The sequence below is a fragment of the Salarias fasciatus genome, unplaced genomic scaffold, assembly GCF_902148845.1.
Source record: "Salarias fasciatus unplaced genomic scaffold, fSalaFa1.1, whole genome shotgun sequence".
NCBI classification, from domain to species: Eukaryota; Metazoa; Chordata; class Actinopteri; order Blenniiformes; family Blenniidae; genus Salarias; species Salarias fasciatus.
In genome coordinates, this window is record NW_021941268.1 from 12,142 (window position 1) to 17,500 (window position 5,359).

Below are 5,359 nucleotides of genomic sequence, written 5' to 3' on the forward strand. Positions count from 1 at the left end.
CTCAGACAGGGCCCGGGCCCCATGTGGCCGCTTCGCACACACTCACAGGCTGATCTAGAAACAGGGCGATCCTTGGAGAGCATGCATGCTAACACACACACACACACACATACACACACACACACACACACTCACACAGCAGTGTGGGCTACATAAAGAGCATGGAAAGCTGTCTGTGCTGAGCTCAGATCCAAATCCTTCCAAGGCAGGTGCAGTCCTGTGCTCTTATCCTCTGTCAGGCCTGTATTTGCAGCCCTGTCCGGTCTCTGGTGTATATTTTATTCTTCAGTCCTCCAGGAGTCTCTCCTTCAGGTCTCTCTGGCTGCCTTCTGCTCCCTCTTTCCCCGTCCCGCTGCCGGTTAGTGGATGATTAACCGTTGTGTTCTTAGGTCAGCTCCAGTGATGAGGAGGACATTCTACACCGTAATCACCCTCCTCCTCCCCCCACTGAGCCACACACACACACACACACACACACACACACACACACACACACACACAGTTACACAGTAACCTTTTAAAATGGTCTAACCATGGTTCCTTGAGTCACAATATAAATCATACAAAGGCATTGAAACCAGAATCAGCGATGACAAACAGTCTGAGGTGTGGACCAGGCCTGTGACGTCAAACCGGACGGACAGGCTGCCAATAGACAGCATCAAAGATCTTGTTTTTCTCTCATAGACAGTTCAGTGTATAGGAGCAACCATATTAAGCATGTGGTTTTAATCATGTGTCTGATCAATGCAGATGGCAGCAGATGTTTGGCTTGTTTACACAATGTTTTCAAGCGAGAATGCTAAACTGTTGCTGCTGTTTGGAGGCCTGTTTTTACGTTAACACTGCTCAGATCCTGTGAAAATGGTTCCCATGGTGGAAATTTACAATAATGCTTGAGCTGCGTCTGTGGAGACAGTTTAAACTACCGTGCACTCAGTAAACAGTTCTTCTGCTCTATAGCAGATGGACAATAACAACAACGTTCCCCTCACCCTGCCATGAGACACGGGCGCCAGCGTCGACAGGCCGGATGCTCTCCGGTGTGACGCTGCTTTCATGGGATGCTGGATGAGTCTCTGCCTCTCTTCCTCACAGGAAGCAATCACTGGCTGGACGCCATAAATCTGCTCTAAAACTTATTGCTGTGTGTGAGCGGCCTGGAACGGCCGGCTGGCGGCCTTCAGGTGAGGCTGACTTGATGATATGATCCTGGCCGAGGCCATCCGAACCGCCGGGGCCGCTGCCGCGAAAGTGGCAGACAATGGAAAGCAGCAGTGAGGTTTGGAGGCGATGAGCTCTGCTCAGCGCCGAATAGCGTCTGCGTTTCTGCTACTGTGTGTATTAAAGTGCAGGTCGGGGTTGGATTGCACCGCGGTGCCTGCTGCTCGATTCTTCCTCGCTCAGCTGATGAAAGGAGGGATATGGCCGTATATCCGCCACGTAACCCAATATGCCCTCAAACACACACATGCACACCGAGGCGAGCTCAACCTTTAACTGAGCGCCTGCAGTGACCGAGCGCAGCCTCCGGCGCTACTCCGCTTTAAACGTGTTGATGCTGTATAATTTGATTTGGCGTTCGGACCAAAACTCACAGTTGCGTCAGTTTCTGAGCGCGGCCCGGCGCCGGTAAACCCGGCGCAATCGCAACGAAAACACTCCGTCGATCATTTTTCTCCCATTATGTGGGAGAGAAACGCCAGCGCACTCCTAGATACAATCAGCGACACAAACCAGACGAGGGTCGATCTGTCTGAGCCGTAAGGCAAAAACAAAAAAAAAAAAAAAAAAAGAAGAAGACATAAATACACGGTGCGCTGGTGTCAAGTTTGAAATGAGCCACAAAATACAGAAGCAGCTCGCGATTAGTGGTTTGACATCAGTAGAACTGAAAACGCAGTGAAAATACCAACTAAACCCTTTCAAGAAGTCACTCGGTTTCCTAAAAAGTCAAACCTCCAGTTAATCTCTCTCTCCTTCACGTCGTGCTCGTACGCCAGGAGCGCCGCACTTCATAAATGCGTCTTAAGGCCGCGGCGTGTGCGCGGGAGGTGTTAACACACCCTCCCTAATGCCGGCGACGGGCGTCAAGCTGGATCTGGCTTCAGTGGCGGACGGATTCAGAGCGAGGGGAAAAGTGAGAACGGAGGCTGGCCGAGATCGGTGGCGGACCGGAAGCGAGTGAGAGCCGGAGAGAGCAGCGGGAGACGGGACGAGTGAGAAGGAGAGAAACCGAGCTTCACGACTGCAAAACAAATGTGAATTAATAAGCCCTCAGGAGACTTTTTTATATAACCTCACCGCTGCCATGCTTCACTGTGTTGCAGAGACGTCTCTTGTGTGTGTGTGCGCGCGCGTGTGCGTGCGCGTGTGTGTTTCCATGGTTCAGAAAAGGTCATTCTCACTGCCAGAGACCACAGTCTATTTGTGTGTGCGCTTTTTACGAGTGCACACATATTTGTAAGCCGCTTCTAAAAGTACTGCGATGAATGCGTGCTTTTGAAATTATGTCTTTGCATCGAGACGAAAACTTCATTTACACGCCTCACAGTGTAATTATGAGGGTATAGATAGTCCATAGGCTGTGTGTGTGTGTGTGTGTGTGTGTGTGTGTGTGTGTGTAGTGTTGGTGCGCAGGAATGCTGGCTTGCCTGTAGGACTTGGCGAGCTTCTCGGCGGTCACATTAAATGAGTAGAGAAACCCCCTTCTGCTTCCTGCCTGTAATAAATGGATCCCCAGCAACCATTAAGGCATATTTTAACACCAAATAACTCCACCAAACCGCACTACAACAGACACAGGCGACCCCCACCCTCTCAACTCTCTGTTTCCTATTCTTCTTTAAAAAAGACGCCTTAAAGTTAAAAGCCAAACTCAGTGTTTGTTGGCTGCAAGTGTTTCAATCACAGATAGATTGAGAAAATAAACAGAAATGTCTCTCGCTTTTGTCCTTTTCTTTGCAGAACTGTAGCTATTTGAGTGCTTTTATCACAGAAACCCTGTAAATACGACCTTTAAATCACAAGCATTAATGAACTTGAGTTCATTATTGTGACTGAGAGATTGATATTCCTGATAGAAACAATTATCCTGCTGCCACACTGTAATGACACGATTACGTTACATTGTTGAATGAAAAAAATGTTAAAGGCTTTCAGAAATATGCAAACCATTGAATAATAGGCACAAGGGTAATATACAATTTTATTATCATTACCCAAAAATTGCAGCTTTTCAGGGGGTAAAAACTACCAAGGGAGTCAAATTTTCTGTGGTGGAATGTCAAATCCAACCATTATTACCATGTGTTGGACAGCGGTGGGCAAGATTCTATGAATGTGTACTGGAATAGAGTTACCACTTGCTCCTCTATGTAAAAGAAGAAACAGCTTACCTTTGATTGCCTCTTGCAGAGTTCACGTTGCTGTATTGTGTTGGAGATGCGATTTTCTAGAAACTACAGAATTCTACAGAAAGGATTATGAATGGAAGGTATATATTTGTGTATGGAATACATATTAGTTTGAATGGCATGCACTTGCGTCACAGATTGATGATGGACTGCTTGCTGAACTGTCCAGTATAGTGGCATCAGCTCCAGACCACCATTACAATGATGAGGGACGAGTCAGTTTAGATTGTCTGAGAGCTCTATGGATTTCTCCAACCACAGCTAAAAGGTAATGATGCGAGAGAGAAGGGGGGTGAGCTCAGTCTGCACTTCTCTTGAAGTTTATGTTTGTTTGTTTCATGGAAACCAGCAAAATTAAAGCTCTCAGAACCATGAAGTGACACCTCAGAGTGTTGTCATCTTTCATTACAGTAATGATGCCTGTGTGTTCAGAGTTGTGTCCCAGGATTACAGGTTGTTGCACAGATGATTTTCATGATGCAAACTTAGTGAAGTGTGGTATATATCAACAGTCGGCACACACACACACACAGAGTCAGTAACCCCTCCTCCTCTGGCGTCCTTCCTCTTCTGCAGAGCTCCTGTCCCCATCTGCCCTCCAGTGGACACAATGAACTGATGCAAGGTCACCGCTCCACATCCAGACACTCAGCCGTCTGAGTTTTGTTTCAGTTTCTACAAGAGGAAAAAGTATTTACTATCGGTCTGCTGCTTCAGAAAGTTTCCCAACTGAATGCAACAAGTGTCCAACATGTTGACGCTGGCTCTGTTTATGGTCTGCTTTTGTTAACGAGGTTTGAGGAAATGTGGGGAAAATGTAAGTCAGCAGCTGAAGCGTTCGTTAGGGTGAATTGAGTCATGTCGCGGTATAACTCCAGCGAGGTTGTGAGCACGAGGACGGGTTCACTGAGAGTAATGAGGAGGCTGTGATAAAAACCACCGACAAAGGTCGGAGCAGCAAAAGCAGGTGTGGGCGCTCATCCACATGCTTCCAATTATCTGATGTAAAATAAAGGGATTACTCTCCAGGGCTGGAAGTCGTCCCAGTGCTGAATTATCGCTCGCTTCATGTTGTCATTAGGCAGGGCGAAGCTGACGGCTTCATCACTGCCGGCGGCGGCGGCGGCTTCTTTGACGCGTCGTCAGCTGTCAGCGACACTCAGCCGTCACTTCGCCGTGTCGTCAGTCAGTGTCCGCATCCTGCCGCGGGGATGCTCATGTGTTTTGCGGTCTCTGACCAAGTGATGCTGATTACAAATGATTCTCACGGACAAAACGGCGAGCTGCAGTCGAGGACTTCAGGCCCGGCGTCTCCCACATCGGCGGCCTGCGAGACCGAACCAGCGCAGCCCACAGAAACATTTCAGCCAGATCGGGTTGCTCCAGCCCTGAAGTCAACCAGAAACTGTCGTGACATTTCTTTCTAAACTGTTTGGGGAAGTTTTGAGAAAACAAAAAGTGCCAAGAACAACTGAACTAAAGACAGAGTGAAATAATAAAAAAAAAGGAAAACACAGTTGTGGCCCACAGTTACCTTTTCAGTGCTGAAGTTTAGCTAAAAACTAACTTTCATAGGTGCAAAAACTGTGGATTTCTTCTCTGAGGTTAAACATTTATCACTGCATAAGATCATAAAATGTCAATGTGAAGTTTATCAACTTTTATTGTCAACTTGTATTTAATGAACAGTTTATCAAGCTTCACAATATTCTACATACTGATGAACAGATCAACAAGACAAGCATCAAATCACTTCAATAAGAAATACCAAGCACCGAAATCCATGTTCAAACAGCCTCAGTTGTGGTGATATTTTAATATTTTGATTTTTGCTTCCAGCCCAACAGGAAGCATCCATAAGTAAAGAAAAGTCACCCAAATTCCCAAGCTTTTTCGAAATCAATTTTTTCAGGTTTTTTTATTTCGCTGGAGACGCTCCTTCG